This window comes from Elephantulus edwardii, unplaced genomic scaffold, assembly GCF_000299155.1.
Source record: "Elephantulus edwardii isolate Elephantulus edwardi_28Jun2011 unplaced genomic scaffold, EleEdw1.0 scaffold00047, whole genome shotgun sequence".
Classification (NCBI taxonomy): Eukaryota; Metazoa; Chordata; class Mammalia; order Macroscelidea; family Macroscelididae; genus Elephantulus; species Elephantulus edwardii.
In genome coordinates, this window is record NW_006399797.1 from 18,236,147 (window position 1) to 18,261,667 (window position 25,521).

The window sequence follows — 25,521 nt, forward strand, 5'->3', positions numbered from 1 at the left end:
CAGGTAGTTGTCCTCCAGATTTCTTGGCACAAACTGGTGAGCATGTCCAGGGCAGAATCTGTTTGTTGAAATATGTCAATTGAAATTCCATAAATTCCTGAGGACTTGTTTTTTTTCCATTTTCTTCAGAACAGTCTGAACTTCCTCCTTTATCACCATTGCCTCTAGGATAGGTTATTCCTTGGAGGGGACATCATGCTTGGAAAGATAGAGGAATGGTGAAAGAGAGGAAATGGTTTGACACTGTGACTGTAGCAACAGACCTAAGTGTGTTAGAGATTGTGAAGATGCTACAGGATAGAACAGTGCTCTGATCAGTTGTTCACAGGGTTTCTATGAATTATACTCAATGACACCTAGCAACAACAAAGCAACAATGACCAATTGTTTCAATTATTACTTACTTGATTAGAGAGGAAGATAAATACATTTTATGTGACTTATTCAATTGTGGGTCCTTATTCTTGAGAATTATCTGTTCATGCTCCTTTTCAACATTTTATTTTATTTTATTTATTTTAATTTTTGACTGGTACAGGAGGAGATTGTCCCTCCTTCTCCAGGAGAGCGTCTGGTGGATGCGAACTGCCTACCTCTAGGATCGCAGTGCAGCTTCTTGCCACTAGGCCACCAGAGCTCCCTAAAAGTGTCCTTGAGAAGAAGAACAACGGAGGTAATAGAGCAATTCCCAGAAGGCTTGTGGCATTAGTGGGTTTTCAGAGGCAGTAATCAAACGGGAAGGGATTAGCCATCTTTCTCCTGGGGAGCAGCTGACGGATTCAAACCATATACCTTTGTTTGGGCACCACAATTCCTTACCACTAAGCCACCAGAGCTCCTCCAACTTTTATAACGTGAGATTAATACATTTACTATTGACTTGTGCACTCAAATACCTTCTTAAAAAAACCCAAAATTGTAGCTTTATATGTGGACCTCACCTGATTGACTACACAGGAATAAGAGTGACTATATTTACAAAAACAGTTATTGAAGAAGGATAAAATCTGTAGTCAAAACCATACCAGGTGTTGATTGTGGAATAGACCATCAATGACTCATGTGCAAGTTTAAACTGAAGCTGAAGAAAATAGAAATTAGTCTATAGGAACCAAAATATAACCTTGAGTCCATTGCAGTTAAATTTAAGAATCACCTCAAGAACAGTTTTGAGGCATTAAACTCTGGTGACTTAAGACCAGAGGAACTGTAGTGGGACATCAAATGTATCATCCATGAAGAGAGCAAAATGTTATTACAAAGTAAAAGGAAAATATATGTCAGTAGAGATTATGAAAATTGCATTAGAGGAAGAGATTTCAAAGTAAAAGAGCTGAACAGAAGATTTCAGAGGGAGGCTCAAGAATATAAAGCAAAATATCACAAAATGTGCAAAGAGATGGAGTCAGATAATAAAGAGGGCAGAACTCATTCAGCATTTTTTAAGCTGAAAGAATTGAAAAGCAAATTCAAGCCTCATGTTGGAGTACTGAGAGAAGCTATGGGCAAAATCTTGAATGATCTAAAAAACATCAAAAGAAAATGGAAGGGAAGCAAATAATCACTATACCAAAAATCAATTAGCTGACACTGAAAAATTTCAGAAAATACCACATGAATAAGAGCAATTGGTAATGATGAAAGAAGTTCAAGCTTCACTCAAGTCACTGGCAAAAAAAGAAGTCCCCAGAAATTGATGGAATACCAATTTATATGTTTCAACTAACAGATGCAGTATAGATGTAGTTGCCAATTTATGACAGAAAATTTGGAGATCAGGTCCTTGGCCGACTGACTAGAGTCCTCATTCCCAAGAAAAGTGACCCAACATAATGTGAAATTTATTGAACAATGTCATTAATATCATATGCAAGCAAAAGATTGCTGAGGATGTTAACATAAATCTAATAGAATTTCAAGCTGGGTTGAGAAGAGGCTATGACACCATAAATATCATTGCTGATATCAGATGGATCCTAGATGAAAGCACAGAACACCAGAAGAATGTCTATTTGTGGTTTATTGACTATGCAAAAGCATTCGACTGTGTTTATTAGAACAAATTAAGCTAACATTGAGAAGAATGGGAAAAACAAAACACATAATTATCCTCATAGAAAATCTATACCTTAATCAAGAAGATACTATTTGAATGAAACAAGGGAACACTGCATGCTTTAAAATCACAAAAGGTGTACATGCTTTCTCCCTATTTATTCAGTCAGTATGCTGAGCAAATAATTCACAAAGCTGAACTCCATGAAGAGGAATGTGGCATTAGGATAGGAGGTAGACTCATCAACAGCCTGTGTTATACAGATGACACAACCTTGCTCGCTGAAAGTGAAGAGGATACGAAATGCTTGCTATAGAAGAACAAAGACTACACCTTTGGATTTCAACACCAAAACAAACAAAAACAAAAACAAAAATAAAACAACAAAGCTCCTCACCATAAGACCAATAATCAACAGTGCAATAGGTGGATAAAGTACTGAAACGGTTAATGATTTCCTCTTGCTTTGATCAACAATCAACACCCTTGATACTAGCAATTTGGAAGTTAGGAGACATACTGCATTAGGCAAGGCTGCTGTCAGTGACCTCTCGGATGTCAGTTTAAAGACTAAGGTGCACCTAATTCAAATCATGGTCTTTTCAATCACCTGCTAAGCATCAGAGAGCTGGGCAATGAATAAGGATAATGGAATTGATGCCTTTGAGTTGTAGTGTTGGAGAAGAGTGCTTAATATCCTATGGATGGCCAAAGGAACAAACAGATAAACCTAGGAAAAACTGCAGCCAGAGTGCTCCTTGGAGGCAAAGACGGCCAAGCTTCATCTTTTATACTTTGAACATGTAGCTCGGTAAGGCTATTCCTTGAAAAGGACATGTTTATTGCATGACATCTATAAACTAAAATGGTAAGAAATGAAGATATAGGCATAGAAAAACATTTAAAAAGAAAACACATGCATAAGAAGTAAAGAGAAATTAAAATTTACATACAGAAATAGAATCCAAAGAATTTCACAAAAATAGTCAACGTGGATAAACAAGAGCTCTGTTCCTTTAAAAAACCCCTCAAGTGTGGAAAACTATGAATATAAAATTGTATTGAACGTTTTGGTTCTATTTTATTGTGTAATTGTGGACAAAGTGCTTAGTCTTTTTTGTTCCTCATGATTGCTGTTGGACAAAAGAGAACATAATAAAAAGCTTTATCAAGCTCCTGCTGTAGCACAAATTATTATTTATGCCAAAAAATAAATAAGAGAGAGGAAATTCAAAAGATACCAATGCAAACAATTGAAGGAAAAGGCAAATTCTCAAGGAAAGGTAAAAGGAATGCAATAAACAGCATACTAATTACAATAAAGTGAAAAGGAAAACATGTATAAATATTATGGGCCAGGGACACACATTCATTTTAGCAAGAGAATGTAAACAGCTCTTTGCTGAAACTGTTTAATGTGTAACATTTTTCTAGTGGTCAAGAAGTAGACAGAAATATAACTTAAAATATAAAAACATTGTGAGTATTGAAAACTCAGAAATCAGACATTTATTTTCTTGGTAGTTCGGATTATAAACTGGGAATTGAAAACAGGGTAGGAAAAAGGGACTACAGTTCCAGCACCATGTGGCCTAATTCTGAGACATGCCTCTTATTCTCATGGTACTGTGCTCACCAATAACAGCAGTGAGACAGGGCCTCATGTAGTATTGTCTCAGTCATCTAGTGCTGCTGAAACAGCTGGATCCTGACTGAAAGCAGAGAATATCAGAAGAATGTCTATTCGTGCTTTATTGACTACTGCAGAGGCATTTGATTTTGTGAACCATAACAAATTCTGGCTAACATTGAGAAGAATGAGAATCCCAGAACACTTAATTGGGTTCATGTGAAACATATATCTCGATCAAGAGGCTGTTGACCAAACACAGCAAAGGAACACTTTATAGTTTAAAATCAGGAAGAGTGTGCATCAGGACATCCTCTCTTCATATATATTCAATTTGTATGCTGAGAAAGTGATTCAAGAAGCTGGACTGGATGAGAAGAATGTGGTACCAGGATGAGGGGAGACTCATCAACAACCTGCATTATGTAGATGACACAATCTTGCTTGCTCAAAGTGAGGAGGACTTGAAGTGCTTGTAGCAGAAGAGAAAAAACTGCAGTCTTTTATATGGACTACATCTCAATATCAAGAAGACAAAAATTCTCATTACTGGACCAATAGGCAACATTATGATAGATGGAGAAAAGGTTGAAACTGCCAAGACTTCATCCCACTTAGATTCACAATCATCACACTTGGTACTAGCAGAGTTCTCTAGAGCTCTGATTGTAGGCTCTCCTACCTCTTTCTTTCCCCTTTTATCACACCCTATCTTCATTCCCTTTTATATAGTGTCCTGAATAAAAACTACCTTTCTTGACTTTTTTACAATTTAACAGGTTACACGGGAGGCTGAATTTATGAAAAAGAAGAATGTGGCATCAGGATTGGAGGAAGACCCATTAACGATTTATGTTATACAGACAACTCAATCTTCTTAAACTGTGAAGGACTTGAAGCCTTTGCTACAGAAAGTCAAGGACTATAGTCTTTGATATGGATTGACTCTCAAAGGAAACAGATTCTCATGACTGGGCCAATTGGCAGCATCATGATAGATGGAGAAGAGACTGAAATTATCAACAACTTAAGCTTGCTCAAGTCTACAATCAACACTCTTGGCACCAGCGATCAGGAAATCAAAAGATGAATTGAATCACAAAAATCTGCTGTCAAGGGCTTCAATAATGTCAGTCTAGAGACCAAGGTGTGCAGGCATGGTATGCCAACTCCAAGGCATGGTATTCTCTATTACTTTCTATGCATCAGAGAGCTGGACAATAACTAAGGATGATAGAAGATGAATGGATGCCTTTGAGTTGTGGTGCTGATGAAGAGTATTGAACATACTATAGACTGTCAAGAAAACAAAGATGTCTTGTCCTGGATAGGGTGAAACTGGGTTACTCCTTGAAGGCAAGGATTATGAAGCTCTGTCTCACACACTTTGGTCATATTGCCAGGAGGGATCAATCCCTGGAAAAAGACATCATGTGTGGAAGTGTGGAGGGTCAGTGCAAGAAAGGAAGACTCTGGATGACATGGATAGACACAATTACTGTGGCAATGAAGGCAAGTGTGTCAGAGACAATGAGATTGGCTTAAGATAGGGCAGTGTTCAGAGCTATTGCTCATATGGTCGCTATTATTCATAATGGACTCATAGGCACATAACAACAATGGTATGTTTTCCCTTAAAAATATCCTAAAGGTGGGCTTTTCTTCTCCTACCTCCAATTTAGTTTCTCATATTGAATTTTGCTCATTTGTTTAATTTTGTAGGCCACTTCTAATTAGAAATTTAAAAAAAATTTTTACTATGATTGGTGGGATTCCTTTATTATTTGTTGATTGACTGACCTTCACAGTTCCTTGAACCTCAAGATTCTGAGACTTTTAAGTTCCACAGTCAATATTACTGTTGCCTTGTTTGTCTTCATCTCTACCTTAGAATAAATTACATAACACTGAAAATTTAACATTCATAGCAATCAAGCATGAATTGACTCATGGCTGACCCTCTGTTGGTTTCCAAGGTTGTAAATTACACAGGAGGAGATTGCTCCTATTTCTTCCACAGAGTCCCTGGTGTATTCAAGCTGCGAGAGTCTCAGTCTTTGAATTATTAGTGAAATTCTCTATGAATACTACTGTTGTTGTTATGTGCCGTCGAGTCGCCTGCGACTCATAGCGACCCTATGTACAACAGCCCTAAACTCCGCTCTGTCCTGTGCCAATCGCACTGTCTCTGACACTCCCATCCCGATCATCCCAGTCACTAAATCAATTCACCCCATAGAGGGCCTTCCTCTCCTGCGCTGTCCCTCCAACCTCCCAAGCATGATGTCCCTCTCTAAGGACCAGTCTCTCCTCACAACATGTCCAAAGTATGTTAGACGGAGCCTCAGAATCCTTGCCTCCAAGGAGCCACCCGGTTTAACCCTTTCCAGGATAAATCTGTTTGTTTTCCTAGCAGTCCATGGTATTCTCAATACTCTTCTCCAGCACCACAGCTCAAAGGCATCAATTCTCCTTCTATCCTCCTTGGTCATTGTCCAACTCTCTGATGCATAACAGGTGATTGCGAAGACCATGGCCTGTATCAGACGCACCTTAGTCTCCAAAGAGATACCATTGCTCTTCAGCACTTTGGAGAGGTCCCTAACAGCAGACTTTCCCATGGCAATGCGCCTTTTAATTTCCTGGCTGCTGGTGCCAAGACTGTTGACTATGGAGCCAAGCAAACTGAAGCTGTGTACAATCTCAATCTCTTCACCATCCATGCTGATGCTGCCAATTGGTTCAGTGGTAAGAACACTACTAGTAATCCATATATATAACACCAGTCTCTCCTATGTAACATTATTATGAAAACAGAAAAGCTTGTTTGCCGCAGCTGCAGCCACCACCACCGAGGCCAACATGGTGACCAGACTTGCAGCCTTCCTCAAGAATTCCTGGGCCCGGGAGCTGGTGCTGGTCATGTCCTTCACCATTGTGGGCCTTGCTATAATTATGCCCCTGTTAAGCCCTTACACCACGTATGCCATCATGATCAACAAGGTCACTCCCTACAGCTATCCAGTGCTTCTCTTAAATGATGGAAACACATCTGATGTGTCCAGTCGCCCCAGCCTGGAGTGGCTGAAGAAACTGTGAGCACCTCTGAGGATGGGCCCCCCCCCACAGCCCCCAATAAAAGCCTCAAAACAAAACAAAACAAAACAAAACAAAAAATAGAAAAGATTGAAATTGTCAAGCATTCTACTTTATGTGGGCCTATAATTAATGCCACAGAAGCAGCAAACAATAAATCAAATGATACACTGCATTGTACAAACCTTCTATAAATGCCTTCTTTTAATTGTTAAAGAGCAAATTTGAAGACTAAAGTTTCCTTGACACCAATCATGATGTTTGAAACTGTCCTCTATGGGAGCTCTGGTGTCCCAATGGCAAGAAGCTGTGCTGCTATCACGAAGGCTCGTGGTTCGAGGCCATCAGAGGCTCAGCAGGAGGATTGATAATCTCCTCTTGTACAATTAACTGCCTCTGAAAACCCACTGGAGGGTCAGCTATGGGTTTGTTCTGACTCTATGTTATACAACAGCAACAACATGCATGTGATAACTGCACAATGAAAGGTCAAAAGGAATTAACACATTTGGGTCATGGTGAAGAATACTGAATACAGCACAGACTGTTGGAAGTATAAATAAATATATTATGTACAAGGTACAGTCAGAATGCTTTTTAGGTGTGAGACTGGTAAAATTTTTGTCTCATGCCTTCAGAAATTCTATGAACATGGAGAAATGATGAAAGTTATACAAATGTTCAGATCTTTCGTTCAGAGGGTTGCTATGAGTTGTCTATAACTCGACGGCACTTAACAACAGAGAGAGAGAGCTCTGTTGGCCTGGTGCATAGAAAGTTATGCTATCAAGACAAAGGTGGGTGATTTTAATCTGTGGCCCTCAGGGCTCATTTTAATTGTTTTTGGTCAAACATTCTTCTAAGTGGTATACTGGTCTGTCCATTTATTGTACAGAGGTAATTCATGGTTGCTCTGACACTGCATGTGCCCCTATTTAAAGAGAGCTCTTGTAGCACAGGCAGTAGAGAGGGTCACGGCTAACACAAAGGGCACACATCTTTAGTGATCTGAATTGGTGGCTCTCAGGTAGAAAGAAGTGTAATCTCCTCCCATGTGATTCACCCTGGACCCAACAGAAGGAAACACGGAGCAACAAAAGGAACAGCAGAAGGAAAACTGTGACACTGATGTGTCAAATGCAATAATGATTACCGAGAGTGGGCAGAGTTTGGCAGAACGCCCCTAATCAAACAAGCTTGGAAGCAGGAGTGGCATCCACTTCTGAAATAGCTTGCCTCTGGAAACTATGAATGTGAAGAAATGATTGACGTTATCTGAAACTGTTCAGATCTTCTAGGGTTATAACTATGAGTTTTCTATGACTCAATGGCACTTTACAACAACAACTGAAGGATTAGCCAAAAAGAGGAAGACACTTGACAGGATAAATTGACACAGAGATGGGCTGTGATGCATTGATGGGCACAGACATAGGTACCGTTTTGAGGACAGTGAAGTTCTGGGCTGTGTTTTCTTCTGTTGTGTCTAGGGTGAATCACGTGGGAGGAGATTGCACATCTTTCTACCTGAGAGCCACCAATTCAAATCACTAAAGATGTGTGCCCTTTGTGTTAGCCGTGACCCTCTCTACTGCCTAAGCTACCAGAGCTCCCTATAAATGGATTTCTGTTGGTGTTAACTGCTGTCAAGTTGGTACTGACACTACAGCAAGTATTCAGAGGCTGTAAATCACATAGAAAGAGATAATTTCGTTATCTTTCTTCTTTGGAGCAGCTGGTGGATTCAAACCTCTTGCCTTTGTGTTGGCAGCACTACTCCTTACCTACTAGGCCACTGGAATTTCTTATATATATTCCTTGTAGTTGCTGTGTGCTTAGAGTCAGAACCAATTCATAGCTGATCCCCCAGTGAGTTTTCAGAGGCAGTAAACTGTGTAATTAGAGGTTGTCCATTCTTCTCCTGTGGAGTATCTGGTAGACTTGAATCATGTGCCTTTGGGACTGCAGCACAACTTCTTACCACTAGGCCACTAGAGCTAGAGTTTTCACATATATTCTTCTTCTTGTACCATAAAGTCTGAACTGACCCTCCAACAGGTTTTCAGAGTCAATTAATCACATGGGAGTCAATTTCCCATCATTCTTCTGCTATATATTCATATTGTTATTGTTGATTGCCTCTGAGTTGAGCACGTCTCATAGCAACCCTATGAACAAAAAGCCTAAGTCCCCTCTACAACTATCAACATTTATCAAAGTTCATAGAGTTTCCAGAGGCACATTATTTAGGAAGTGGCTGCTCTCCTGCTATATATTCATAGGAAAGTTAAATTTTGACATAAATGCAATAAGTTCTAATTTCTAGAAGTTGAAATAAATTTTGTGACTACTTCATAAAATTTTACAAAGGAAATTATGTAAAGAAAATAATTATAATAAAACTTAAGAGATACTAGGAATAGACCTAGGAGGATAATAGATAAATTTTACCCTAAAGTTCAAAGAAAAACTTATAATGTAGAGAGTATTTCCTACCTGAAAATATCAAAGTGCCTCTTCTACTAGCAAAACGTTGCTTTCATTTTTGAGTGATTATATAAAAGTTCTTGAATTCATACAATGATATCTGACCTTTTGTATGTGTACAGGATAAGGCGACTTTTACTACACCCTTGTTTTATTATTTTAAAAACTAGAAATTAAAACATTTATTTAAAAAAATAAACAAAATGTACTTGTTATGTGGTTATTTAACCACTGACCTTCAAGTCAGAATTTAAATTTCAGCTCGGTACTTCATTTTGTCTTCCTGAGTTTCAGACTTCTTAATCCATAAATCCTGTTATGCACTGTCGAAACTGACCTGACTCACAGCCGACCCTCCTGCAAGTTTTCAGAGGCTGCAAATCACACAGGAGGAGATTGCCCATCTTTCCCCCATACAACACTGGCGGATTCAAGCCACATGCCTTTGGGTTGACGACTCCTTACATTAGGCCAGCAGAGTGTACTAAATATGCAAACAGTAATGTTAATAAAACTCAGAGGCTTGACCTATGTTGAGGAATGGAGGAAAAGTGAACATTTTCAGTATCTGTTATGTAACTGCACATATGTGAGTGGTCATTATTATTAACAATAATCATGTGTTTATTCTTAGCCAGGCTGGGAAGATGAGTGGAACATCCAGATTCTGCAAAGATGTGTTTTCTGGTTTGGGGTGGAGGCTAGGGTGTGGCTTTGCTCACAACAAGGTGTAAACTGATTGTCTTTGGCTTTGGATTCCTCCTGGCCTGTAGCCTTTGGGCCTGGTTTTAGTGAATCTCTCGAATAAAACAGGCTTGGAAGCAAGAGTGGCATTCATTAAAAAAAAAAAAAAGCTTGTCTATGGAAACTATGAACTTGGAGAAAGATGAAAATTTTGTGTTCAAGACTTTTGGGTTGCTAGGGGTACCCCCCTTTGGGTGAACAAGCAAGCTAGAGCATTCCACTCTGGCACACAAGGTTTCTGTAAGGCAAAATAGACTCAAGGGCAACAAGTTAGGATTAGTTTGTTGTTGTTGTTAGATAGTTTTGGTTTTAGTTTCTATACATACTTGGTGAACTATCTGAACATACCTGATAAATATTTCAAGGAGCTCTGGTTGCCTAGTGGTAAGCTGTGGTGAAATCTCAAAGACACATAATTCAAATCCACCAGCTGCTCCATGGAAGAAGGATGGAAAATCTACTCCTGTGCAATTTACTGCCTCTGAAAACCCACCGGAGGGTCAGCAATGAGTTGGTTCTAACTGCAAGGCACACAACAATGACAACCATAGTTGGGCAAGCAAGTAAGTCGATTATTAACAATCAATAATAGCATTGTATATGTAAAGTTAGTGTTCAACTAATTTAAGATTACCTCAAAACCAATATTGTTGTTGTTATTGTTGTTAGGTGTCATTGAGTATGACTCATAGCCACCCTAGGAACAACAGATCTGAACTTATCCTATCCTTTTGCCATCCTCACAATCTTTGACTCACTCAAGTTCATTGCTGCAGTCACTGCGTTGATCCACCTGGTTGAGCATCTTCATCTCTTCTTGTCCTTCTACCTCCCCAAACATGATGTCCTTTCCAAGGAATAGCCTTTCTTAACAACATATCTATATATGATAGATGAAGCTTTATCATCATTCCCTCCAAGGAATACTCTGACTGCACCTCCTCTAAGACGTATCTGTTTGTTCTTTTAGCAGTCCATGAGATCTTCAGCATTCTTCTCCAACACCCAGTTGAAAGCCATCTGTTCTTTTTCTGTCATCCTTATTCATTGTCCAGCTCTCAGAAACAGAGCAAGTGACTGAAACTACGATAGGCTAAGTCAAGCACGCCTTAGTCCTCAAACTAACATCATTGCTCCTCAGGAATTTGGAGAGATCCTTGACTGAAGACTTTTAAAAATAATGCATATTGGTTGTTATGTGTTGTTGAGTTGAAACCAACTCATAGCTGACACTCCAGCAGGTTTTCAGAGGCTGAAAGTCACACAAGAAGAGATTGCTCATCTCTCTTGCATGGAGCATCTGGTGGATCCAAACATTTTACTTTGTGTTGGCAGCTTCTTACCCAATAGGTCACAAGTGTATGCTTGTTGTAGGAAGCTAATAATATAGATATCAAGAAAACAGAAAAATATCCTATAATAACAATATTCATAACTTCTAATAGCAATTTCTTTAAATCTTTGAATATATATATTATAAAGTTCAGATTTTTACTCTGCATATTATTTCCTAATTTGTCTTTCTTAAAAAATTAAGTACATCATAAATATTTTTTCATTACTTGATTCCTTAAATACTACTTTCAGACGCTTTATAATAGTCCACTGTATGGATAGCCATAGTTTATTTAGTTCATACTTTTATTGGGGACATGAAGGTGGTTTTTTCACCATCTCCCCCCACTATCATATACAACCCTGAGTAAGCATCTTTGAACTGAAATGCTTTGAATTGTCATGATTAGTTTTAGACCAATGATTTTGTTAAAAACGAATGCCAAATGTTCACATTTGGATATATGAAGGCATGAATACTCTCAGGACTAATTGACATGAATTTAATTCTTCAGTTCTTGCTTTAGTTATTTATAGTATTTCATAACATGCCTTTCTGTCTCTAAAACCTATTAATCTACTTTGTTTTCTTCTCAGTTTCATCAGAATGATGTTCTAACACTTAACCTATAATTATAAAAACTACAAATAGCTGCTCTTTCACTATAAAGAAAGCCCTAACCCTAAGATTATTGTTAGGGAGCTCTGGCGGCCTATTGGTAAAAAACTGTGCTGCAGTCCCAAAGGCACGCGGTTTAAATCCACCAGCTGCTCCACAGAAGAAGATGGGCAATCTCCTCCTGTTGGATTAACTGCCTTTGAAAATCTGTTGGAGGGTCAGCTATGGGTCAGTTCTGACTTGAAGGTACACAACTACAACAACAACAACAAGATTCTTGTTAATCTGTTTCTTGTAAATGTCACCAACTTTCTCTGTCAAAACCTTCTCCTGAGGTTTGTTACTGGTAGACACTTCAACTCATAAAATGTTCCTTCAGTGTGCAATGAACTTGCCTGATCTGCTCTTTGAAGATTCAATGCCCTCAACTGCTAAGAACTCTTTATTCTGAAATCTCAATGACACTCTGAACATATCTCTAATATATCATATTAGGTAGAAATGATCCAGTATAAAATTTGAACTTCTAGGGGGGAAAGACTTTGATGTTAATCTTTTTTCAACCTTGAACATCAAGAAGGTAACTCTTTTGTTGATTCTTGGGATGAATTGTAATTGTAAATTACTTGGTTACAGTAATGTTATATGTAACTACTTGATCAGGCAAGGAGCTCTTGTGGTAAGGCCCAATTGTAAGGAGGTGTGCTGTTGAAGGAACAGTAGAAACCCCATTTTTTTATAAACCCCCATTAACGCTAGGGGCAGAAGCAGACCATAAAAATTCTTGGCTTAGGGCAAACACGAGTGCCCCGGGTAAAGCCTGGTCTGTCCTTGAAAAGTAAAGAATTAACTAGTGTCTACATAACATAAAAGAATAAAGGCGGGCAAAGTAGCCAGCTCGTCAAAAGTCAACCCTCCAACCATGATCGCAATCCCCCTGCCCTGACAGGGGCACTCAAAAGAGCTATAAAATCAAGTAGGAGGGGAAATTCTGGGGTTTTCTTCCTTCACTACCTTCCTGAGGAAGGAGAAAAGTCTCCATGCATGGAAAATAAGATAATAAATGCTCTTGAAATTTCAGGTGTGTTTTTGGATTTCTTTGATGGGCATTTCATGGGCACAACACTGTCAACCTGAAGACACACAATTCAAACCCACCAGCTGTTCTGCAGGAGAAAAATGGGCAGCTCCCTCCTGTGGGATTTACAGTCTCTGAAAATCCCTAAGAGTATCAACTATGAGTCAGTTTTGACTCAACATCATACACTAACAACAACTGTGCTCTGACAGCTTTCCCAATCCTTTTGAAAGTAGAGGAATAGGGAGGATCAGGTTAGATAGGAATTTTTTAATATAGACAAGAGAAGCCAGGCTTGTCCAGGTACATTAAATGCCACCATTTAAGTAACTTGTAAGTGAAGAACACAGAATTAGATCTGGAGAAAAACCTCATTAATAATCTTGATGTGCTGATGGAACATTCTTGTTTCCTGAAAGCAAAGAAGACTTGAGACTTTTACTGAAGATATTAAAGATCACAGTCTTCAGTATGATTATACCTCCATGTAAAAAAAACCCAAAACAACAAACCAAAACCCTCCCAACTGGAACAATAAGGAACATTATGATAAATGGAGAAAGAGTGAGGCTGTCAAGGATGTAACTTTATGTGAATCCACAATCAAAATCCACGGAAGCAGCAGCCAAGAAATAATACCACATTTTGCATTAGAGAAAGATATCTTGCTGGGAAAGGTAGTTGGTCGAAGAAAGAGAGAAAACCTTCAATAAAATGGAGTGGTACAGTGACCACAACAACGGACTTGAACTTGGCAGAGGTCATGAGGATGGTGCAGGATAGGTCAAGGTTCACATCTATTGTTCATAAGGTCACTATTTATGAGCCTTAGTTGACTCAATGGCACCTAACAACAGTGACAATCATAACAAAATTGCATTGGAAATCTCTACTGCAAAGAACCTTTTTAAATTTCTAAAGATCAAAGATGCCATTTGAGAACTAAGATTCTCTTGACTCAAGCTACAATATATTCAGTTGCAACTATGCATGGGGAAAATGGACAATGAACAAGGAATACCAAAGAAGATTTGATGGTGCATTTGAATCGTGATGTTAGAAAAGAATATCAAACATACCAGGAAAATAAACAAGTTTGCCTCAGAAGGAGTACAGCCAGGCTGCTCCTTAGAGAGGAGAATGATGAGATTCTGTGTCATTTAATGTGGACATATTACCAGGAGGGACTAGTCCCTGGAGGATGACAACCTGTTTAAAACAGTGTAGAAAACAGGAGGATCATCAATAAAACAGAGTGACACAATGACTACATCAATGTGCTCAAACAGAGTGGTTGATTGTGAAGATAGTGGTAGGATGGCCAGTTTGTTTTGCTGGTCATGGGGTTGCTATGAGTCAGAACTAATAATATTTGAGTTTTACTTAAATTACACAAAAATATAACCATTAACTTTTTTTTTTAAATCTATGGCAATTTGGAGTTGTGGTGTTGGTGAGAAGATTGAATATACTGTGGACTATCAAAAATGCAAACCAGTTTGTTTTGGGAGATGCTCAGCTTGAGTGTTTCTTAGGAGCAAGGAGAGTAAAACTTTCTCTCATGTAACTCTGGGCATGCTGTCAGGAGGGGCCAGGTCTTGGACGATCTAGTATGCTTGGGAAAGTAGAGGGTCAGCCGGGGAGATGGAGACTCAGAGAGATGGATTAGCGCTGGCTTCTACAACGAGTTTAAGAGAGTGTGGGGATGCAGAGGGCAGCTCAGGGCTCCACTCTGTTGTACATAAGGTCGATGTGAGTTGAAGTTGATTAGACTATATCTAACAACAACATGGCAATTTTATTAATGAAAAAGAAGAAAAAAAGCAGCAGTCTTGTTTTGCAACCAAGTAGAATTAATTTTCTTTCTTTCCTTCCCCCTCCCCTTTTGTTATTGTTTTGACTGTCACTCATGGTAAGGACACTGTTTCCCTTTTAACAAAAGAACAAAATGGAAGTAGTTCTAATTTTAGCCTTGAAGAAAAAAATATGATGCTGAAGAAACATTACTAAGTAACAAGGAATAAATAATTCTTTCTTAAATGAGGATTTTTGCTTCGTATTTCAGTGTACACACATACACAATTAGGTATCATCTAAGTTGTTTTCTAAGTAGTCCAGTTCAACTAGTGACTCCTTGCCTCTTTAAGCAGTTGACTTCTCAAGAACTCTTTCAGTGTTTAACACCAAAACTAGAGAAACAATATTTATTTGCTTTCCAGAACAGGAATTATACACATGATTATAATAATCCACAGGATGTAGCTTAAACATGAATAATCTAAGATCATACAAAAGTTAGGAGCGCAACTCCCTACTTTGTTTTTTAACAACATCTGTTTTGCAGGTCAAATTTCATAAATCAAATCCTGCAATTCTTAGAAAAACCTAATTGTCTGTTAGTTTGAGACAGCTTTTTTCTTGTTCTAAGTGACAATAAAGGCAAAATTTGACACCTCCAGAATAAAGTAATGCAACTGTTATTTACAAATGTACATGTAAGAAGATGTAAAAGTAAATGTATAATAGAGTAGTAAGTAGGTATTTTACCCTCTGACTACAGCTAAGATGAAACTCATTGCATCTCAGAAATTTATCATGAAAAGAAGTTTTTACTACTTGGAGGGTTTTTTTCTGAAGCATCAGTGTGTGAGTTTTCTGCCTAAAAAGTGGAACATATTGGTAAACCTTCTCCTTCTGTCTCTGCACAGATCAGCAGGCATTGTGGGACTGGCATTCCACAGCATATATTAATGTCAGAGTAAACATGCACTTTTGAAACTCTGCATGAATAAAACTGTGATGTCATGAATGGGGAAAATTAAGAGATATAGCAGAATTGTGGAATAAGTCTTTGTTCTTTAAGTGTGAACTTTGTAAGATTGTGGATATTAAAGATTTTTTTTGTCATGCCCCTAGACAGTAGGCAGCCAGGGACGAATCTTTGTGTAACCAGTTTAAAGCAAGTTGTAGATGTGGATAAATTTGGTCCAGACACATATAACAAAATCTCAGATAAGTTCCAAAGATTTTTATTCAACTTAAGGTTTTAGTTATACCATGAAAAGATTATTTATAATAAAGAATGGTTTGAATTGAAGCAAATTTCACAACATGTTAATTTTTCTTTGCATAGCTTACAATGGTGTCATTGCTCAAAAAAAATTTTTTTTTTAAATCTTTAGTCTGTATTTTGGGAAAAAGATGAGCAATCTCTCCAGTGTAGTTTGTAACCTCTGAAAACCTACCTGAAGATCAGACATGAGTTGATTCCAACTCAATGGCACATGGCAATAGCAACTTCTGTATTTAGAATGTTAATGACCCACAGAAGAAATTCAGGTTCATCAATTTGAAGTCCAAATTCATGCGCACAGTCATTGCTGTTGAACTGAAACGGCCCCATAGCTTGCCCTCCAGCAGGTTTCTGAGACTATAAATCGCATGGGACCAGATTGCCTATCTTTCTCTCATGGTGCCACTGGTGGACTCCATCCAACGGAGATGTGGGGTCTCTGGAAAGGAGCACAACTTCCTATTTATTTGTCCCCAAATTAATTCTATTCAAATTGATCAGAGAATTTACCAGTTGAAATTCCAATCCATTTTTGCTGTTCTCAAAATTCAAATCCAACTCAAAATAGAGGTAGGGAGAGAGGTTGGAGAATTGAGGATAAATGTGAGTCATTGTTCTCATAGCTCTAGAAAATAACTGAAGGTTTGCAAAAATCCAGAGAGTATCTGTTAAAGATGAATTGTTAAAACTTGATAAGAACAGGAAGGGTTTTTATGTGTTCTAACTTGTCCTAGTTAATGAGTCTAATGGTTAAGCATTTGGATACTAACCAATGGTTGGCTGTTCAAATCCACTAGCCACTCCAGAGGAGAAACATTTGGGTCTCTGCTCCTGTAAAGACTATTGCCTAGGAAACCTATGTTCTACTCTGTCCTATAGGGTGTTTATAAGTCAACATCAACACAAATACACAAAACAATCTATCTTTGTTATACGAATTAAGTATCTAAGTCATTAACAAGGTCTCAACGGGGTCTCCCTTTACCTAAAATGAACTCCGTCAACATTATGAAAATTCACTGTCCTCAGAATTTCCTCAAATGTTTATCCAAGAATAGCAATTTATTTAAAGAAAGTCTTGTGTTTGTTTAAAAGCGTAACACCCAGAAATCCAATTTGCAGCTTGGGTCAGTTAGAGAATAAAGCTTCATGACCATTTCCCTCTTAAAGTCACTGGCCTCTTTCACCTTGGAATATCAGAATAGGGAGTTGCTTCCTTTTGGCCATTGGCAACTCAATGATTCTGTTGGATTTGCCTGTAGCTGTAAATTGTATTTAAAGTACTGACATTTTTCAAGTCAAAGGAAAATACCAACTGCCTGGACCAGCTATAATATCAATAAATGACCAAAATAAAGATATCATACCAGATAAGGTTGTTGTTGTTATGTGCCGTCAAACTGACTGTGACTCATAGCAGCCCTATGTACAACAGCCCTAAACCCTGCTCTGTCCTGTGCCAATCTTATTATCTCTGATATACCGACCCTCAATACCCCAGTCACTCAATCAATCAAACTCATTGAGGGTCTTCCTCTCTTGCACTGTCCCTTCACCCTCCCAAGCATGACATCCATCTCCAAGTACTAGTCCCAACTTGTAACGTACTCAAAGTATGTCAGACCAAGCTTCAGAATCTTTGCCTCTAAGGAGCAGCCTGGCTTCAGCCTCTCTAGGATGAACCTGTTTGTTCTCTTAGCAGTCTATGATATAGTCAATACTCTTCTCCAACACTATAGCTCAAAGGCATCAATTCTCTTATCATCCCTAGTCATTGTCCAGTTTTCTGATGCACAGCAAGTAACTACAAAGACCATGATCTGTATCGGCACACCTTAGTCTCCAGATTGACATTGATGCTCTTCAGTACTCTGGAGAGGTCTCTGACAGAGACTTTCCCAATGCAATTAATCTCTTGAGTTCCTGGCTGCTGATACCAAGAGAGTTGACTGTAGAGCCAAGTAAACTAAAGCTGTGAACAATCTCAATCTCTTCACCATCTATCATGATGCTGCCAATTGTCCTAGTGGTGAGAATCTTTATTGATGTTGAGCTTCAATTCATAATTGAAGGCTGCAGTCCTTGAACTTCTTCAGAAACTAGATAAGATACAGAATTCTTATTCCAGATATTATATTTTATTATTTATACTGTGTCCAAACAGCAGATGTCCTGGTAAACAGTAAATTTTTTTTGGAATGTAAAATGTCATACACATTTTTAAGAATGAATTGAAATGTGTCAAGTAAAAGGCTTTCATACTTGTTGTACGAAATACATCTCTCCCTTTGCTTTTACAAAAATAAAAACCTTCCAAATTAGCATGCTTCAACTAAGTCAAAGGAAATGAAAAAGTGCCAGAAGCTATGTCTAATTTTTTAGAAACAGTCAACAATTTTATATAAAATTAAAGTTATATATACTTTTCCTCACTTCTTATTAAGATAATAATTCACATACTATAAAACTCACATTTTAAAAGCCTATAATTCAGTAGTTTTCTATATTACAAGGTTATTAACCATTGCCACTATTTCCAGAATATTTTCATGTTCTCAAAACAGAGATCTTATAACATTTACAATCACTCCCTATTCCTTTTCCTTTCTTATCCTTGGAAACCTTAACCTACTTTTGATCTCTATTTGTCTATTCTGGAAACTTTATATAAATGGAACATACAATATGCAGCTTTTTATGTTTGACTTCTTTCACTTGGCATACATTTTCAAGGTTCATCCATATTATAGCATACATCAGTATTTAATTTCTTTTCATGGCTGATTATAATTTCATTTATGGATATATTTCACTTTTTTTACACCACATATGACTTGATAGCTATTTGAGGTGTTTCCAGTTTTTCTGCTGTGGTTTATAATACTACTATGCAATATTCATGTACAAGTTTTTATGTGGACATGTATTTTAATTTCTCTTGTTTATGTATTTAGTGATGGCATTGCTGTGTTACATGGTAACTCTATATTTTACTTTTGAAATGCAGTCAAACTTTTCTAAAGTAACTACACCATTTTGCATTCGCATTGACAACGCAAGAAAGTTCCAATTTCTCTATACCTTCACCAACATATGTCATTGTCTGGCTTTTTATTCTAGTAATTTTAGTATGTGTGAAGTGATTTTCATGGTTCTGATTATATATTTTTTCACAATGTTTAGCATCTTTGCATGTGTTTATTGACTTTTAAATCTTCTATATGGAAATGCCTATTAAAATCATTTAACTATTTTTTAAAATTGGGTTATTTTTCATTCTTTAATTGTTGTTGTTTTTGTTGTGTACTGTTGAGTCAGAAGCAACTCGTAGCTGACCCTCCAGCAGGTTTTCAGAGGCAGTAAATTGCACGGAAGGAAATGGCCCATTTTTCTCCCATGGAGTAGCTGGTGGATCAGAACCACAAATCACTGGGTTGGTAGTACATTTTCATACCATTAAGATATGTGTAAATTATTTATTTTATATGTATATGTATGTGTGTGTGTATATAAAAATATATATAAATATCTCATGCTTGGCCATTTGACTTTATACCTAAGAAACCACTGTTTAAAGTAAGATCATGAATATGTAAACATTATTTTCCTCTTAAGTCTTTTATAGATTTAACTCTTCTAGTTAGGTCTTTGATCTAACAAGACATAAGGATACATATTTCGTGGAATCATTGGCACAGTTCACTGACATACTGTACTGACTCCGTAGGACAGGTGGCATGGACCCTACTAGACAGAGTAGATCCGCCTCACAGATTTTATAAAGATGCATCTTCACCTTACTGGCTGGAGTGAATGATGGGCTTGAATCACTAACCATTTGGTTAGAAATCAAACATTTTTTTTCTTTCATAAACACTTTTTTTTAAGTTTCTCTTATATAGGTTTGCTTACAAAGTTTGTATACATTGTATTTCATACTATGCTTCATTCACATTGCGTTTAACACAATAATGCCCATTCATAATGTTTTATAAAATTAATTACCATTAAACTATGCCCACCATTACTCTATCTTTCCAGGTCCCCACTGGATCTTTCCCATTTCTTCTAACAACCCCCCTCCAGCCACAACATCGTGCGACCTAATGATTCCCTCCCTGCCCATACTCACCCCTCTCTGCCTCCATACTCCCCACCTTGGATCTGCATACACAGTTTACTAGTTATCTATTTCTACAGTAATGGTCTTTTTCAGTATTTGTCCTTATGAGACTGAATTAGTTCACTCAAAATAATGCTAATGCTCTTCAGTCCCTCCCACCTTAGGCAGTAATTTTTGAAATTGTGGCTTTTTCTGCTGCATAGTATTTCATTGTGCTGTTGTTGTTGTTGTTGTTATGTGCCGTTGAGTCGTTTGTGACTCATAATGACCCTATGTACAACAGCCCTAAACCGTGCTCTATCCTGTGCCAATCTCATTGCCTCTGACACACCCATCCCGAGTACCCCAGTCACTGAATCAATCCACCTCATAGAGGGTCTTCCCCTCCTGCGCTGTCCCTCTACTCTACCCAGCATGATGTCCCTCTCTAAAGACCTGTCTCTCCTTACATGTCCAAAGTATGTCAGACGAAGCCCCAGAATCCTTGCCTCCAAGAAGCAGCCTGGTTCAATCCTCTCTATGATGAGTCTGTTTGTTTTCTTGGCAGTCCATGGTACATTCAATACTCTTCTCCAGCACCACAGCTCAAAGGCGTCAATTGTCCTTCTATCCTCCCTAGTCATTGTCCAACTCTCTGATGCATAACAAGTGATTGCAAAAACCATGGCCTGTATCGGGCGAACCTTAGTCTCCAGAGAGACACTGTTGTTCTTCAGTATTTTGGAGAGGTCCCTAACCGCAGACTTTCCCATCACAATACGTTTTTTGATTTCCTGGCTACTGGTGCCAAGAGTGTTGACCGTGGAGCCGAGCAAACTGAAGCTGTGAACAATCTCAATCTCTTCGCCAATCATCCTGATGCTACCGATTGGATTGTGATTGGACAATTGGGCTGTTTCCATGTTCTTGTGATGGTGAATAATGCTGCTATAAACATTGGTAGACACATATCTGTTTGTGTCTCAGTTCTAATTTTCTTGGGGTATATTCCTAGAAGTGGAATAGCTGGGTCATTTGGAATTTCTATGTTCAGCTTTTTGAGGAAACACCAAACTGCCTTCTAGAGTATTTGTACATTGTACAATCCCACCAGCAGTGTATGAGAGTTCCTATCTCTCCGACATCTTCTCCAATATTTATTATTTTCTGTCCTGTTAAACTTTGACACTGCTACTGGGGTGAGATGGTAACTCACTGTGGTTGTGATTTGCATCTATTGTCAGTAATTTTGATAATTTCTTCATGTGTCTGTTAGAAGCCCAACACTTAACTCACTATGTCACTAGGAAAAAAACAATAATAGCTATTATTTGCTGACATATCAAGTTGCAAGTTACAATTAACGATCAAGTAACAGTCTAGGAATATTAATTAGTATAGTAAACAGCAAATCTAGGGTAGCAGAAGAGGGAAATTAGATCAGTTAAGAGTAACCAGCATTTCAATTTTACTTCTTACTGTTATATGCCATTGAGTCATCTTCAATTCATAGTGACCCTATGTACAACAGTTATGAACCCTGCCCTATTCTAAGCCAGTCTCACTGTCTCTGACACATCTACTGCATTAATCCAGTTATTATGTCCATCCATCTCATTTGGGGTCTTCCTCTCCTGTGCAATTCCTCCACCTTTCGAAACTTGATGTCCTTCTCCAAGGACTGGGCCTTTGCTCAAATTATTTGAGACAGAGCTTCTAAATTCTTGCCTCCAAAAAGCAGCCTTGCTTCACCCTCTCTAGGATGGACCTGTTTGTTTCTTTTGGTGGTTCATAGTATGTTCCATACTCTTCTCTGACACCACAACTCAAAGGCATTGATTCTTCTTCATTCCTAATCATTGTTCAGCTCTCTGATACATAGCAAGTAATTGCAAACTATGGTCTGAATCAGGCACACCTTATTCTCTAGACTGACACCATTGTTCTCTAGCATGTTGAAAAAGTCCTTGTCAGCAGATTTTTCTAATGCAATTAATCTTTTGATTTCCTGAATGCTGGTACAAGGAATGTTGGTCATAGAATGAAGCAAGCTGAAATTGTTAACAACCTCAGTCTTTTCTCCATCTATCATGGTGTTGGCAATTGGCCCAGTTGTGAGAATTTTTTCTTCTTGATGTTTAGCTTCAATTCATATTGAAGACTACAGTCCTTAAACTTTTGTAGCAAGTGCTTCAGGTCCTTTTCAGTTTCTGTCAGCAAAGTTGTATCATCTGTATAACGTAGGTTGTTGATGAGTCTTCCTCCAGTCCTGATGCCACATTCCTCCTCATAAAGTCCAGCCTCCTGCATCATCTGTTCTGCATATAGATTGAAAAGGTATAAAGACAGACACATTCCTGATACACTCCTTTCCTGATTTTGAACCACGTAATGTTTCCTTGTTCTGTTCTGAGGCCAGCTTCTTGGTCCAGGTGTAGGTTTTACATGAGCACAATCAAGTGTTCTGGGTTTCCCATTCTTCTCAAGGTTAGCTACAGTTTGTAGTTTGTTGTGATCCACACAGTCAAATGCTTTTGCATGGTCAATAAAACACAGATATATACATTCCTCTGGTACTCTGCTTTCGACCAATTTATCAGACATTGGCAATAATGTCTCTAGTGCCATGGCCTCTTGTAAAGCCAACCTGTATTTCTGGTAGTTCTCTGTTGACATACAGTTCCAGTTATTTTTGGAAAATCTTCAGCAGGATTTTACTTGCATGTGATACCAGTTATATCATTCGATAATTTCCATACTCTTTGTCAGGTCACCTTTTTTTTTCTTTTGCAATAGGAACAAATATGGATCTATTCCAGTCAATTAGCCAGATAGTACTCCAGGTTTCTTGGTACAATTTTAAAATGTTTTATTAATTAAGCTAGATGGTGATGGTTTGATAGCAGGAATGTTTATCTAGTAGTTCTATAAGTATATAGATATATCATAGTAAAAGGACTCAATACAATATCATGAATCATATGAATGACATTGACTTCACAACTAATTCTCTACAGCATAGGTTGAAGCATAGTTTGGTGCAGTATTCTAACACAGACATCCAAAGGTTTCTTCTTGGTCTTAATACATGTGTCTGCCAATATTATATTTAAAATAATGTTTCTATTACAGCACCAGTTCATTTATTTGAATAGATACACTATGTTAGAAAGAAAGTATCTTTTTAGTGTATTAAAAGCCAAATAATACCCAACAGTCATTGTTTTGTTAGTCTATAAAAGCAGAAGCTTATTGCTATCAAGTCAATTCCACCCTACAGCAATCCTGCATCAAGTTTTTGAGGCTGTAAATTTTAGTGGAGGAGACTGCTCGCTCATCTTTCTTTGTCAGAGCAACTGATGGAGTTAAACTACCAGAGATATGCTGTCTATTGGTGAGTGGTACACCATGCTACTATGCCACCAGAGCCAAGTGTAAATTTTATTACACATATAATACATACTTGTATTAAAGTTTTCAGAGAGCACAGAGGAAAGGTGAGAAATGCCTGTAGGTCTTCCTGGACTGATGTCTTTAGAGGTGCAGACAACCACATCTCCCTCTCTCAGAGCAGCTATGTGGGATCTAACAACTCACCTGTTAAGATGCTTATCCATTTTGTGGTGGTGGTTGTTGTTAGGTGCTATCAAGTTGACCAGAACTCATAGTGACCCCATGAATGACAGATCTGCACCTTGCCCTATCCCAAGCTCTCCTCATGATTTCCAACACACTCGAATTCATTGTTACAGTCACTGTGTCCATCTTTTTGAGGGTCTTTCTCTTTTCCTGTTTTTCTAACTCTAATGCTTGGAACTCGAAACTGGTCTTGTTCTTTTGCACTCTTCCAGAAATTCTATTCATCTACACAGAGGAACATGCATGTACTTTGAATATAAATTGGATCATGAAATTTTATAGTGTTCTGCAGCTTTCCCCCTTTTACTTTATGCCAGATCTTAGCATGTTTATATCATCAGCACACATAGTGTCACAATGTAGACTTCATAAATAATAATTATACAGTTACATATGTATAAATAATAATTGATAGATAAGAATTGCTGATTATTTTTGTTATTATTAAATAATAAGGACATGCTAATATATATTTTTATTCATGCAAATATATCATAACAACATGTATAAGAAATATACTGGGTGGGTCAATTTTAGTGTAATCTGTATAAATATGGCAAACCTAAGTTTTCTTTCTTTAGTAATATGTTACAAAAATGCAATTTATTTGCTGCTTTTATTTTCCTGAAACACTTACTGCAGAAGGTCAAAGATTACAACTTTCATCCATTACATGTAAACATCAAGAAAACAAAAGTCCTCACCATTGGACCAAAAGGCAACCATATGATCTGATGAAGAAAAGATTGAACTTCATTTTATTCTATCTGTTTATACAATCAACACCCATAACAGCAGCACTCAGGAAATCAAAAGGTATGTTGCAACAGGGATATCTGCTGTCAAGGACTTTCACGAGTGCTAAAAAGCAACTATGTCAGTTTAAAGACTAAGGTGTACCTGATTCAAGCCAGTGCTTCCATTCAGCTGAAACTTGAACAATGAAAGCGAATATCTGACCAAAGAAGAATCAACGCTTTCGAACTTTGGTGCTGAAGCTTTGAACAGACCAAGAACTGCCAAAAGAACAATGAAGTCTGTCTTGGAGGAAGTGTAACCAGGATATTCCTGAAAGGCAAGGATGGTGAAGCTTATTTTCACATATATTGTGTATGTATGCTGTCAGGAGGATTCAGTCCTTGGAAAAAAGAGCTCATGGGAGTGGGGGGGGGGCGCGGAGTGGAGGGTCAGAGAAAGAGAAGAAGACTTTCAACAAAGTAGATTTATGAAGTGACTGTAACACTGTGCTCCAGGATGTCAGAGATTGTGAGGAGGGCACATGACAGGGCAAGGTTCATATCTCATGTTCATGGGGTCGCTATGAGTCCTGATTGACTGGGTAGCACAACAAATCTTTATGAAGACTAGGGTTATTAGAAAAACAAATTTATGGATATACTACTAGAAAACACCTGGAATAACTATTATATCCATATGAAATTTATCTACTATCCAAAGGAGAATTATTAGCGATTTTCCACTATGGTTCACCAGAATAAGTAAAAGAAAAAAGTTCATCACATCTCCGGTGAAGTTTATTTATTTATAAATAAATAAAAAGTTTCTAAGTAAACTTTATAGCATGCATATTAATTAGAAAGCACTCAAGCAAGACCCACACCTCACTCCATACACAAAAACCAACTCAAGGTGGATCATGGA

The 25,521-nt window shown here is 37.9% G+C and overlaps 1 protein-coding gene and 1 pseudogene across 2 annotated transcripts in view; one reads left to right on the forward strand and one right to left on the reverse strand.

The window, feature by feature from the left end:
- LOC102852751 overlaps positions 1–6,785 on the forward strand; it is a 7,588-nt pseudogene extending 803 nt beyond the window's left edge.
- The window catches only part of PTPRR (protein tyrosine phosphatase, receptor type, R), a 462,079-nt gene that overhangs the window by 97,118 nt on the left and 339,440 nt on the right, over positions 1–25,521 (reverse strand). The window lies entirely within an intron of this gene.